The sequence below is a fragment of the Nomascus leucogenys genome, chromosome 5 (assembly GCF_006542625.1).
Source record: "Nomascus leucogenys isolate Asia chromosome 5, Asia_NLE_v1, whole genome shotgun sequence".
Classification (NCBI taxonomy): domain Eukaryota; kingdom Metazoa; phylum Chordata; class Mammalia; order Primates; family Hylobatidae; genus Nomascus; species Nomascus leucogenys.
Window position 1 is genome coordinate 73969418 of NC_044385.1, and position 14885 is coordinate 73984302.

Here is a 14885-nt window from a genome sequence, read left to right on the forward strand (position 1 = left end):
TCCCCATCCCATCAAACTGTTGGGAATGTGTTTATCATTTTTATTAGCTAAAATTTATTGACTATTCACTGTATATCTGGCAAAAATGCTAAGTATTTTGCATGTAGTATTCCAAAGGGAAAGGGTCTTTTATAATCAACATATAATACATCACATTACATTATAGTGGCTATGAATTAAGTTTATGGGGAGTAAAAGAGAATAAAGAGACAATGGCTCATAAATGTTTTTCCTAAACTCTCTTTAAACCACAGTGTATCAATCTTTTTACTACTCCAGATTGAAATTTAAGGGAAAAAATGTTTAAATATGTTAAACACATAATAATTCTGGGAGCTTACATATGAAATTATCATGTTTCAAAAACTCCCAATACAGTTGTAGGAGGTGAGATTCCACATTAAAATATATCAATTGACAGAACAGCTTTGAATATTGGAAGCATTTATGTTACAGACTTGCAGTAAGAGTTGGCTCACTGGCTGGCTGATCCTTTAAGTTCTCATCTTAGAGTTCCAGAAGGTTTCTACGAAGTTTTCTTACACTGGGAAACTTTTAAGATTTCAAAACAGGATTTGTTTTCTCATCATTTTCCCTGACAAACTTTTAACATTCTGTTTCCAAATAGATGAACAAATCATTTCACAAATGGCAAGTGGTGAAGCTGTACTTACTGGAAAGATAAAGATGCAAACAAACCTGCCAACACAAAACATCAAATTTCATAAGGGTTCAGATAAAAAAAATTGCTATTGATTGGACTTGATGCACATATATGTCAGCAGCCTTAAAGCTCTGTTCCATGAAGCATTTAAGTGACTGCAACTAAAATTATTCCAAATGAGTCAGAAAACAGGTTGTTCCAAATAAGCAAAAGTCTATCTTCTTAATAACATACTAAATTTTGTCCTTGTACCTCTATTTTTATATTGAGGCCCCTCTTGATTTTTCTCTTTTATTCAACTTCGTTTTTACTGTGCATTTCCATATATTCCCCCATTATAAGTGTCTGTAATTCTGTAGATCATTGAGGTAGTTTTTATTTTTATTCCCAATTATTTGCTGATCCTTCTAGTGGGATAATTTTGCTTTCTGCTCCATTGATGTCAGGCCTGGCCATGTGGGTTGCTTTGGTCCGGAAAATGGGATGAAAATCATGGCACCATTTCCAAGCTTAAGCTTTGAAAGTGACCACATGTGACCTCTATGTTTTTCACCTCTGCCAAGAACACAGTCACGTTCCAGGTAGGCACCTCTGTGGCCGGAAGCATGGAGGAGAAGCACAAGTAAGATGAACGAGAAACAAATCCACATTGTTGTAAGCCTCTGAAGTCTGGAATTCACCCAGTATTCCTTAGACTACTGTTGACTAAGGCAATCAATGGCCTTCACATTTTTTAACTGTATATATCCTAAAATAATTTTGAGAAACTACAGGTCTCCTCTAAATTGTTAAAGTGAACAGCTAAAACTTTCCATTTTATGCCTTAAAATATTCAAAAGTTGTCATTTGCAGCACATTGTAAAAATCAACCATTTAAATAAAACTATTCCATCATTCTTTCAAACATGCCAAATTGGGTAAAATATCTACTCATAAGACAAGTTATCATATGCTTTAAAATGACATAAATAAGTTTTCTTTGATAGTTAGAAAATTTACATTATTCCTTTTTGCTCTAGAACTTACATTTTTCAATTTACTTTCCCCACAAAGTCAAATTCTGATATTATTAGTCACCTATTCAAACTCTTTCAAAATCAAATCCATTACTCTTTTTTCACTTTTATAGATGTAAGCAATTAAAAAATTCTTCACATAGGTAAGTAAATTAGAATGAAAAAAATTTTGCTTCTGACTTAAATGCCCAAAATTATATTGCAATCTGTCAAAAATTATTTTAATGTTTTATTGGCTGACAACTCAATTAGATTCTCCTTTAATTTTGTCAAAACCTAAGAATTGTAAATAACTGAGTTTTAAAATTATTCATTATCTAGTCACTATACCCATTCACTTAATTTCTGACAATTATTTTTTAAATGGCTTTACTGAGGCTTATCAACAAATATATAATTATACCTGCTACTCTACGTGAAAACATTTTGTGTAATCTAATATAGAATGAATTTGGAAAACCAAAATATTGTTAATTACAGTACTCCTTACTCAAAATATTTTTGATAACTTTTTTTTTTTTGAGACAGAGTTTCACTCTTGTTGCCCAAGCTGGAGTGCAATGGCATGATCTCGGCTCACTGCAACCTCCACCTCCTGGGTTCAAGTGATTCTCCTGCTTTAGCCTCACAAGTCGCTTGGATTACAGGCGCGAGCCACTGCACCTGGCTAATTTTTTGTATTTTTAGTAGAAACGGGGTTTCACATAGTTAGCCAGGCTGGTCTCAAACTCCTGACCTCAGATGATCTGCCCACCTCAGCCTCCCAAAGTGCTAGGATTACAGGTGTGAGCCACCACGCCCAGCTGATAACATATTTTTATCTGATCATTCAATATATGCATCCAAACCTCATAACTACAGACTCAGCTCTGTCAACTTATGGAGATATCGACCACACAAAGCCAGTCGTCATTACAAAACCAATCAATCAAATTGGATTTGCTTTCTATTAGAAAAAGTCTGTCCTCATTTTTCAATCTAAGTAACTGTTAACACATGTTCTTGTAACAAGCATCTCACTTCTGAATTCTAACATAGATATATTTATTGAAACAGACCTTTTCCATGAGGTTGCTACCTGGACAAAATAAGGCTTCTCTAACCTTCAATATTCCCAAGCATCTTTACGAACAACCACGTTTTACTGCCATGTCTCTTCCTTCTGTTGTGAGCACTGTCACACACCAGGTAGGAGCTGCTCTGTGACTGCATCCTGAAGTGAAGAGAGACTGCAGCATATTCTCTTCACTCTCCTCTCATGTGCCTCTCCCCGGGAAGTATTGTAGTCATTGACAAGTAGGGGATATAAGAAAATGTCATCGCTTCTGCTACCCTACTTGACAATATATTTGAGTTTGGAGCATTGCCACAGAAGCTGAAATACCATTTCTAATGCCACAGTTTTCACCCCACAAACATATGTAAAAGACAGAGAAAGTCATAAAATCCTTTAATCAGTGAAATCATCATCATAATCGATATTTTTCATTGGATTGGAGATTTTTATACCCCTGAACTATTCACTGTGGTAAGATTTCAGAGGTGTGAATTTATGCCTTTCTTTTGGAAAGTGAAAACAAAGGCAGAAAAGAAGGATGCACGTGGTCTCCTGAATTGCAGGCTCCTTTCCAAGACAATAAATCACAGAAAAGAGTATGTACAGATGTTGAACATATGTAAACTGATGCTCTTAGAACAATTTGTTCCCATGTAGCTTTTGGAAGGATTTCCTATTCCCCAACAGGTACCAGGACCCCAGTGTTGCTGTAGACATCAAAGCAACTGGGAAGATTATATGTAATTCAGAATTCTTGAAAAATAAGACATTTTATTCTCTACTATGTGCATGAATTTTCTATTACTGTATAACAAACATCAGCAGAAGAAAATATACATTTATTACTTCACAGTTTCCATGGGTCTAAGTACACACAATCCCAGCACATCTTCACTGGGTCTTCAGCTCAGGGTCTCACATGGCTGCCTCAAGATGTCAGCAGGTGCTGCTATCTGAGGCTGAGCTCCTCTTCCAGGCTCACTGGTTACTGACAGGATCCAAGCCTTAGGATTGTAGGACTGAGGCTCACTCTCTCCTAGAGGCTATATGTGTTCCCTGCCATATGACCTTCTCCACAATGTGGCAGTTTGTTTCCTTAAAGCCAGCAGGAAAACGTCTCTGCTGCTTCTTTTCTCTCTACCTCTAGACCCTCCTCTAAAAGGCTCAACTGATTAGGTCAGGCCTACCAAAGTAATTTCCCTTTTGGTTAACCTAAAGTGAACTAATTAGGGGGTTTAATTACATCTGTAAAATTCCTTTACCTTTGCTATATAATGTAACATAATCCAAAAAGTAATATTCCATCATTTTTGCTATGGTCTACTGATTAGACGCAAGCTACAGGATCCACCCATAGTCAAGAAAAAAGAGTTTTACAAGGGGTGAGTCATTGGGCATCATCTTAGAATTCTGCCTACCACACTATTTAAGCCAAAAATAACATTAAAATTATCAATATAACAAACATGGAGTGTTTTCTTCAAGTTTAGAATATAAAATCTAAAGGACGGCCCCTAGAGCACTCATTATTTAGTGACTTAGAAGGATTACAAGGGAAATTAGTTTACAACATAGATTTTCCTAGCCCCATCCCTAGAGATTCTAATTCAGCTGGCAAAGAGTTGACCAGGAATCAACATTTTAAATAACTTCTCCCTGATGATTCTGATATAAGCTCTGACCACACATTGAAAACCCCTAAATAGTGCTTCCATAATTAAAGAATGACTTAAATTTTCCTATGGCTCTGCAGTTTGGGCCAAAGAATTCCTCCAAATGGGCTTCTTAGTCCCTTTGTTTTATAAAAGCTATATTTCACAGGCTCCACCTCTCTGCTTAGCACCTAACATATTGAGAAACCTTTATATAGGCTCAGGAAGTACCCTTCTGTGTAGATAGAGTCCTTCTTGTAAGAGTAAGCAGACATCCTTCTCTCTGCTGTAAACCAAATCTAAAAATAGCATAGAGTGAATAGAAACCTGGTTTCTTCTCCAACTGGAGTTTCTACCATTCTTCAGAAAAGAATGGGAAAGGACAAAAGTCTAACTCTAAAGCAGGCCAGGAAACTCCCTTAAGCAGTGACCACTTCATTTATATGTTCCCTGCTAAGACTCTTGCTGGTTTCTGAAGACAGGACCTCTTTGGACACTCTTTGGTCAAAATAGGGTGGGAAAGCAGTGGTGGCCCCAATGATGTGCCTCTCTATTTTCCAGATAGACTCTACCTAACTTATGAGACACAGCAAAAGTTCAAGGTGGTATGTAACTTGGGTTAGATTGAATTGTAAGACCTTCAAATGCCAGAGTTTCTCAGAGAAGAAAAACACTGGGAAAAGTTTAGAAGTTGCTGAGGGACATCAGGACATCAGTAGACATCACCAGCATCAGTTACAGATGCCCAAAGAGTAATAAGGTGCCATAAAGACAAGTAAGAAGGAAGAAACCCACAGCACTTGATTCACTCAACTAATAGCTGTTGAGTGCTTATAATGTATTGCATCGTGCTCTAAGCATTATCATGGCCCCTCTACATTTTGCACTAAAGAGAAGAGGTTTGCTTTCTCACTGCCTGGTTTTGCCACTTCTTGAAAAGCTTATAAAACATACCATACTCCTCTCAGCATAGGATCACCTGTGATCAAAAGAAAGAAGGATGCTTTGACAACTGTTCCTTACTCCCTCTTAACCCAAGGATACCAAATCAGGCCAATTACAGCTCCCCTTTGCAACTTGACCTTGACTTCTAAGGAAAATTCTCAAAGATAGAAAAAGAGGCAGATCAGTGTGACTCTTAGGAAGCAGGGAATAATGCATGTGGCTCAGTCCCCAGGTAGGTAACCCAGAGAGAACAGGTAAAATAAAGGAACCAAGACTTGCAGCCTCATAAGATGGTGGAGGTTGAAACATGCACTGTTTTACTTTCCCCACATGTTAAACTGGCAGTTCACACTGGCTGACCCAAGTAAAATATGTGAGTAGACGAAATGTGACTGTGTCAACCCAACCTTCCAGATCATAACTACATTCTTACCCTGCCATAACCCTTCCTGTGTGTCCATGTTATCCTTCCTGGATTCCACATACTATATCCTTGAGTTCTCTTTCTATTAAAAAAAAGTTCTCAGGAAAGAATCAGAAAGCCATTTATATGACCTTAAAATACAGGTTGATTTTTTAATCTTTATTTTTATTGTAGTGTAACAAATTATAGTTGTATATATTTATAGAGTACAATGTGATGCTATGATTTATGAATACGGTGTGAAATAATTAAATCAACCTAATTAACATATTCATGACCTCAAATACTTACCATGTTTTGTGGTGAGAACATTTGAAACTTACTCTCAGTGATTTAGAAATGTGCAATGGATTATTATTTGCTATATTTGAAAATTTTAGTGGTGAAAATTACCTAATCAGTTGTCACTACTGTATCTAGAAACCAATCTTGAAAATGTGTGACGGCTTTTTTAGTGCCATCTGCTCGTGGAGCCACCGCTGCAACCCTGAGTCACTGCCTGAGCAGCTCTGGCTGCCTGGCTCCCCATACTAGCTGCCAATATTTGGAGTTCTTACAACATGGCAGACATTGACAACAAAGAACAGTCTAAACTTGATCAAGATTTGGATGATGCTAAAAAAGTAGAAGAAGAAACTGATGAAGAAACAAAAATCAAAGCACATCAGCTAACTGTTCAGATGATGCAAAATCCTCAGATTCTTGCAGCCCTTCAAGAAAGACTTGATGGTCTAATAGAAACACCAACAAGATACATCGAAAGCCTGCCTAGGGTAGTTAAAAAACGAGTAAATGCTCTCAAAAACCTGTAAGTTAAATGTGCACAGATCGAAGCCAAATTCTATGAGGAAGTTCACAATCTTGAAAGGAAGTATGCTGTTCTCTGTCAGCCTCTATTTGATAAGCAATTTGAGATTATTAATGCAATTTACAAACCTACAGAAGAAGAATGGGGGCCAGATGAAGAAGATGAGATCTCAGAGGAGTTGAAAGAAAAGGCCATGATTGAAGATGAGAAAAAGGATGAAGAAAAAGAAGATTCCAAAGGAATTCCTGAATTTTGGTTAACTGTTTTTAAGAATGTTGACTTGTTCAGTGATATGTTTCAGGAACATAATGAACCTATTCTGAAGTACTTGAAAGATATTAAAGTGAAGTTCTCAGATGATGGCCAGCCCATGAGTTTTGTCTTAGAATTTCACTTTGAAGTGAATGAATATTTTATAAATGAAGTGCTGACAAAGACATATAGCATGAGGTCAGAACCAGATGATTCTGATCCCTTTTATTTTGATGGACCAGAAATTATGGGTTTTATAGGGTGCCAGATAGATTGGAAAAAAGAAAGAATATCATTTTGAAAACCATTAAGAAGAAGCAGAAACACAAGGGACGTGGGACAGTTAGTACTGTCACTAAAACAGTTTCCAATGACTCTTTCTTTAATTTTTTTGCCCCTCCTGAAGTTTCTGAGAGTGGAGATCTGGATGCTGATGCTAAAACAATCCTTGCTGCAGACTTTGAAATTGGCCACTTTTTACTGGAGTGTATAATCCCAGGATCAGTGTTATACTTTACTGGAGAAGCTATTGAAGATGGATGATGATGATTATGATGAAGAAGGTGAAGAAGCGGATGAGGAAGGAGAAGAAGAAGGAGATGAGGAAAATGATCCAGCCTATGACCCAAAGAAGGATCAAAATCCTTCCTCCCAAAAATGCATACCCTGGCCTAATCACAAAGAAAACAATTTCCAATTAAGGAATATTATACAAAATGTGTAATCAATACTCAAGGTTTTCAAGTCATTAATGACGAAGAAAGTCAGAAATTGTCCACCAAACAAAGCATGAGAAGATATGGCATCTAAATGTAATGTAGTATCCTGGGTGGGATGCTAGAACAAAAGAAGAACATTAGGTAAAAACTAAGGATATCTGAATGAAGTATGGATTTTAGTTAATAATACAGGCATATTTCTTTTTATTGCACTTTGCTTTATTGCAGTTTGCAGACACTATAGTTTTTATGAAATGAAGGTCTGTGGCAACCCTACATCAAGCAAATTTATTGATACCATTTTTCCAACAGCATGTGCTCACTTCATATCTCTGTGTCAGCATTGTATAGTCATGAAGTATTTTTTAACCAAGGTATGTACATCGCATGTACATAATGCCATTGCACACTTAATATACTACAGTATAGTGAAAACATAACTTTTATATTCACTGGGAACCAAAAAAAATGTGTAACTCACTTTATTGTGATATTCACTTTATTGTGGTAGTCTGAAACCAAACTTGTAATATCTCTGTGCTATGCCTATAATATATTAATGTTGGCTCATTAATTATAACAAACATATCATACTAATGTAAGATATTTATAAGAGGAAAAACTGGACATGGGGTGTGAGAAACACATTTAACAATCCAAACTGTGTCTCTGGACTCAGAGACACAAAGAACAGTGGAAGCAAGTCTTTTAATGGTGATCTTGCAAGATCAGGTGTCTGGTAGGCAGGCACATCTGAAGCAGTTACAGCAGGTAATTTATCTCCTAGCATGCAAGTCCCTCCCCCAGTTCCTCATTGGTCGAGTGCTATGGGGTTAAAATCTTCCTGGATGTCACCTAGGTTTCATTATCCCCCTTATAAGATTATACCCCAGTCCCTTTCTCCACTTAAGTTTTGATTTCCCAATAATGAAACTTTTTTCCCTTTTATGGGCTAACCCATCTCTACATTCTGTCCACTTATTGTGACTTTCTAGGTGCATGAGCCGTGCAGTTTGTCACATCCGCAGGCTGGCTGCCAGTACATAAGATTTATCATGCCTTGAAAATGGACCATTTAAATGGTTTCTCACAGGGGTATGTGGAAACTCTCCACACAATTTCACAATTTTTCTGCAAATCTAAAGCTATTCTAAAATTTAAAAGTTTAATTAAATGCAGTATCCAGCACACCATAAAAAGTATGAGATGTGAAAAAAGTAACATATGACTGATAAACAGAAAGCTAAAAAACAGTCAATGAAAGGAAACCAACAGATTAAAAAGTTATTGGAATTAGAATAAAATGACTTTAAATTGACTCTTACAGACTAAATTAACCTGTAAGTAGGTTAAATAAATGGGAGTAAAAGATGAACAAAATGAACAAAAATATGGAGAACATCAAAAGAGAAGTGAAATCCCTAAAAACTAATTCATGTATATCCTAAGATTGAAAAACATAGTGTCTGAAATTAAGAATAAATTGGAAAGGCTTAATAGCAGATTGAATATCAGAGGAAAGGATGAATGAATTTGAATACTGTCAATTAAATTATTCATACTGGAGAACGGAGAGAGAAGAATGTGGGGGGAAAACACAATGTGAGAGGAACATGGGATAATACCAAGCTTTCCAACATACATGTAATTGGAGTACATTTATTGACTTGCATATGTTGAACCAACCTTTTTAGACATAATGGCCAAGAACTTTCCAAAACTAATTTTAAAAAACCAAACCACAGAGCGTGCAGCAAGATGGAGGAATAGAAGCCACACCATTCAACTCCCCACTGCTGAAACTCCAAATTTTAACAACTATCTGCACACGGGAAAGCACCATCACAAGAATCAAAAATCAGGTGAGCAATCACAGTACCTGGATTTAACTTCATATTTTGGGTTTGTTTTTTTTTTTTTGTAGCAGTTGTTAGCATTTAACAAACCTCCATCCATGTGGTTTCATACCACCAGGACTCAAGCCCCACCTCCAACACCCTTAATTCTTTCCTCAGCTCTTCTGCTGAAGAATTTGGCCTTCATGATGACAGGTTGCTTTGGTAGATTTCCGTTTCCCAGAACTTGGTAGTAGCCTGATCACACCACATCAATGGTGGCAGCAGCTCCAGTTTTGTCTTTAGCAGCATTCACCTGTGTCTGTACACCGACCAAAGTCCACAATTTATCGGGGTTGGCATTTGAGCAGGAGCTCTGGTTCCTCTTTAAGTGGTAACCCTTATACCAACTTTCCCAAAGGAACCTAGGTGAGGTTTGTCAAAGTTGATCCTGTGGTGATGCTTGCCACCAGTATTAATCCTGCCTCCGGAGTGCTTTTGGTGCTTGCTGATGAGGCTGTGGCTGTGGCTCATGTGGCCCAGAAGTTTCTGGGTCTTCCTCAGCCTGAATGGTATGTCAGAAACTCTTGGGTTATAGCCTACGTTCTTGATTTTTTCCAACAGCATAGCCTGGAGGACATTGGGCTGTCGTGTTGGGTTGTCATGGATGGCACCTTATATTCTAGTTGGGGACATGCTGCAATGTGAAAGAGTTGCATGGTCTTCCCATTTCTCACCATTCTGATGTTTTGTCACTGCTCACACTCATTTCTGAAGAATTCTTTGTTTTAACAGAATTCTGTTTCATTATATCTTCACATTGATATGAAAATAAATCAAGGACAAATAGTCTTATATGACATTAAGTCATAGTTCTTAATTGTGGATATGTGCTCATCAGACTTAGCAGAGGGGTTTTAAATATGCATAACCAGATTTGAAATAAAATTCTCAGTACAGCCCAGGCACATGCATTTTAAACAAGCTCCATAAATGATTCTTTTTTTTCCTTCAACTTTTAAGTTTCGGCGTACATGTGCAGGATGTGCAGGCTTTTTACATAGGTAAATGTGTATCATGGTGGTTTGCTGCACAGATCAACCCATCACCTAGGTATTAAGCCCAGCATTCAATAGCTATTCTTCATGATGCTCTCACTCCCCCACCCCCACCCCAAACAGGCCCCAGTGTGCGTTGTCCCCCGTCATGTGTCCATGTGTTCTTATCGTTCAGCTCCCACTTATAAAAGTGAGAACATGCGGTGTTTGGTTTTCTGTTTGTGTATTAGTTTGCTAAGGATAACAGCTTCCAGCTCCATCCATGTCCCTGCAAAGGACATTCCCTGTTATGGCTGCATAGTATTCCGTGGTATATATGTACCACATTTTCTTTATCCAGTCTATCATTGATGGGCATTTGGATTGATGCCATGTCTTTGCTATTGTGAATAGTGCTGCAGTGAACATATATGTGCATGTATCTTTATAATAGAATGATTTATATTCCTTTGGGTATATACCCAGTAATGGGATTGCTGGGAAAAATTGTATTTCTGCCTCTAGATCTTTGAGGAATTGCCACACTGTCTTCCATGATGGTTGAACTAATTGACACTCCACGATGGTTGAACTAATTGACACTCCCACCAACAGTGTAAAATCATTCCTTTTTCTCTGCATCCTTACCAGCATCTGTTGTTTCTGGACTTTTTAATGATCACCATTCTGACAGGCATGAGATGGTATTTCATTGTTGTTTTGATTTGCATTTGCTTTTTTTCATATGTTTGTTGGCTGCATGAATGTCTTCTTTTGAGACGTGTCTGTTATGTCCTTTGCCCACTTTTTAATGGGGTTTTTTTTCTTGTAAATATGTTTAAGTTCCTTGCAGATTCTGGATATTACACCTCCATCAGATAAATAGATCACAAAAATTTTCTCCCATTCTTTAGGTTGTCTGTTCTCTCTGATTATGGTTTCTTTTGCTGTGCAGAAGTTCTTTAGTTTAATTAGATACCACTTATCAATTTTTGCTTTTGTTTGCAGTTGCTTTTGGTGTTTTTGTCATGAAATCTTCACCCGTGCCTATGTCCTGAATGGTATTGGCTAGATGTTCTTCTAGGGATTTTATAGTTTGGGGTTTACATTTAAATCCTTCTTGGGTTAATTTTTGTATAAGTTGTAAGGAAGGGGTCCAGTTTCAATTTTCTGCATATGGCTAGCCAGTTCTCCCATTTATCAAATAGGAAATCCTTTCCCCAGTGCTTGTTTTTGTCAGGTTTGTTAACGATCAGACAATTGTTAAGTGTGTGGTCTTATCTTTGAGTTCTCTATTCTGTTCCATTGGTTTATGTGTCTGTATTTGTACCAGTATCATGCTATTTTGGTTACTCTAGCCTTGTAGTATAGTTTGATGTTGAGTAGCATGATGCCTCCAGTTTTGTTCTTTTTGCTTAGGATTGTCTTGACTATTTGGGCTCTTTTTGGTTTTATATGGGTTTTAAAATAGTTTCTTCTAATTCTGTGAAGAATGTCAGTGGTAGTTTAATGGGGATCGCACTGGATCTATAAATTACTTTAGGCAGTATGGCCATTTTCATGATATTGATTCTTCCTATCAATGATCATAGAATGTTTTTCCATTTGTTTGTGTCCTCTCTTATTTCCTTGAGCAGTGGTTTGTAGTTATCCTTGAAGAGGTCCTTCATTCCCCTTGTTAGCTGTATTCCTAGGTATTTTATTCTTTTTGTAGCAATTATGAATGGGAGTTCATTCATGATTTGGCTCTCTGCTTGCCTGTTGTTGGTTTATGTGAATGCCAGCAATTTTTGCACATTGATTTTCTATCCTGAGACTTTGCTGAAGTTGCTTATCAGCTTAAGAGGCTTTTGGGCTGAAACAATTGGACTTTCTAGATACAGTATCATGGCATCTGCAAACAAAGATAATTTGACATCCTCTCTCCCTATTTGAATATCCTTTATTTCTTTCTCTTGCCTTATTGCTTTAGCCAGAACTTCCAACACTATGTTGAATAGGAGTGCTGAGAGGGCATCCTTGCCTTATGCTGGTTTTCAAGGGAAATGCTTGCAGTTTTTACCCATTCCCTATAATATTGGCTGTGGGTTTGTCATATAATAGCTCTCATTATTTTGAGGTATGTTCCTTCAGAACCTAGTTTATTGAGAGTTTTTATCATGAAGTGGTGCTGAATTTTATCAAAGGCCTTTTTTTGCGTCTATGGAGATCATCAAGCGGTTTTTGTCTTTATTCTGTTTATGTGATGAATTACATTTATTGACTTGCATATGTTGAACCAACCTTGCATCCTGGGGATGAATGCAACTTGATCATGGCGGATAAGCTTTTTGATGTGCTGCTGGATTCAGTTTGCCAATACTTTGTTGAGGATTTTCGATCGATGTTCATCAGGGATATTGGTCTGAAGTTTTCTTTTTGTTGTTGTATCTCTGCCAGGTTTTGTCAAGGATGATGCTGGCCTCATAAAATGAGTTAGGGAGGAGTCCTTCCTTTTCAATTTTTTAGAATAGTTTCAGTGGAAATGGTACCAGCTCTTCTTTGTACCTCTGGTAGAAGTCAGCTATAAATCTTTCTGGTCCTGGGCTTTTTTTGCTGTTGTTGGTAAGCTATTTATTATTGCCTCAATTTCAGTACTCATTATTGGTCTATTCAGGGATTCAATTTCTTCCTGGTTCAGTCTTAGGAGGGTGTATGCCTCCAGGAATGTTTTCATTTCTTCTAGATTTTCTAGTTTATGTGCATAGAGGCATGTATAGTATTCACTGATGGTTATTTGTATTTCTGTGGGGTCAGTCGTAATATTCCCCTTATCATTTCTGATTGTGTCTATTTGATTCTTCTCTTTTTTCTTCTTTATTAGTCTAGCTAGCAGTCTATTTTATTTTTTCCAAAAAACATCTCCTGGACTTGATTTTTTGAAGTTTTTGTGTCTCTATCTCCTTCAGTTCCACTCTGATCTTGGTTATTTCTTGTCTTCTGCTTGCTTTGGGGTTTGTTTCCTCTTGATTCTCTAGTATTTTTAGTTGTGTTGTTAGGTTGTTAATTTGAGATCTTTCTAGCTTTTTGATGTGAGCATTTAGTGTTATTAATTTCCCTTTTAACACAGCTTTAGCTGCATCTCAGAGATTCTGGTACATTGTCTCTTTGTTCTCATTAGTTTCAAAGAACTTCTTGATTTCTGCCTTAATTTCATTATTTACTTAGGAGTCATTCAGGAACAGGTTGTTCAATTTCCATGTAGTTGTGTGGTTTTGAGTGAATTTCTTATTCTTGAGTTCTAATTGGATTGTGCTGTGGTCTGAGGGACTGTTTGTTATTATTTCAGTTCTTTTGCGTTTGCTGAGGAGTGTTTTACTTCTGATTATGTAATCAATTTTAGAGGAGATGCCATGTGGCAATGAGAAGAATGTATATTCTGTTGTTTTGGGGTGGAAAGTTCTGTAGATATCTATCAGGTCTGTTTGATCCAGAGCTGAGTTCAGGTCCTGAATATCTTTGTTAATTTTCTGTCTTGATGATCTCTCTAATAATATCAGTGGGGTGTTAAATTCTCCCACTATTATTGTATGTGAGGCTAAGTCTCTTTGTAGGTCTCTAAGAACTTGCTTTATGAATCTGGGTGCTCCTATATTGGGTGCATATTATATTTAGGATAGTTTGCTGTTCTTATTGGATTGAACCCTTTACCATTATGTAATGCCCTTCTTTGTCTTTTTTTGTATCTTCGTTGGTTTAGTCTGTTTTGTCAGCAACTATGATTGCAATGCCTGCTTTTTTCTGTTTTCCATTTGCTTGGTAAATTTTCCTCGATTCCTTTAATTTGAGCCTATGTGTGTCTTGGCATGGGATATGGCTCTCTTGACAATAGCATACTGATGGGTCTTGACTCTTTATCCAGCTTGCCATTCTGTGTCTTTTATTTGGGGCATTTAGCCTATTTACATTTAAGGTTAATATTGTTATGTGTGAATTTGATCCTGTCATCATGATGCTAGCTTGTTATTTTGCAGACTTCTTTATGTGGTTACTTTATAGTGTCACTGGTCTGTGTATTTCAGTGTGTTTTTGTAGTGGCTGGTAATGGTTTTTCCTTTCCATATTTAGTGCTTCCTTCAGGAGCTCTTTCAAAGCAGCCCTGGTGGTGGTGGATTCCCTCAGCATTTGCTTGTCTGAAAAGGATCATATTTCCCCTTCACTTATGAAGTTTTGTTTGGCTGGATATGAAATTCTGAGTAGGAAATTATTTTACTTAAGAATGTTGAATATTAGTCCCCTTAGTTCCCAATCTCTTCTGGCTTCTAGGGTTTCTGCTGAGAGGTCTATTAGTCTGATGGGTTTCCCTTTGCAGATGGCTTGGCCTTTCTCTCTGGCTACCCTTAATATTTTTTCTTTTATTTCAACCTTGAAGAATCTGATGATATTATAGGTCTTGGGGTCGATCTTCTCATGGGGTACCTTACTGGGGTTCTTTGG

The 14885-nt window shown here is 37.2% G+C and overlaps 2 pseudogenes; one reads left to right on the forward strand and one right to left on the reverse strand.

Moving 5' to 3' along the window:
* Positions 1-6300: 6300 nt before the first annotated feature.
* On the forward strand, positions 6301-9478 carry LOC100583955 (annotated as a pseudogene).
* Positions 9479-9499: 21 nt separating this feature from the next.
* LOC105739779 lies at positions 9500-9999 on the reverse strand (annotated as a pseudogene).
* Between the last annotated feature and the right edge of the window lie 4886 nt (positions 10000-14885).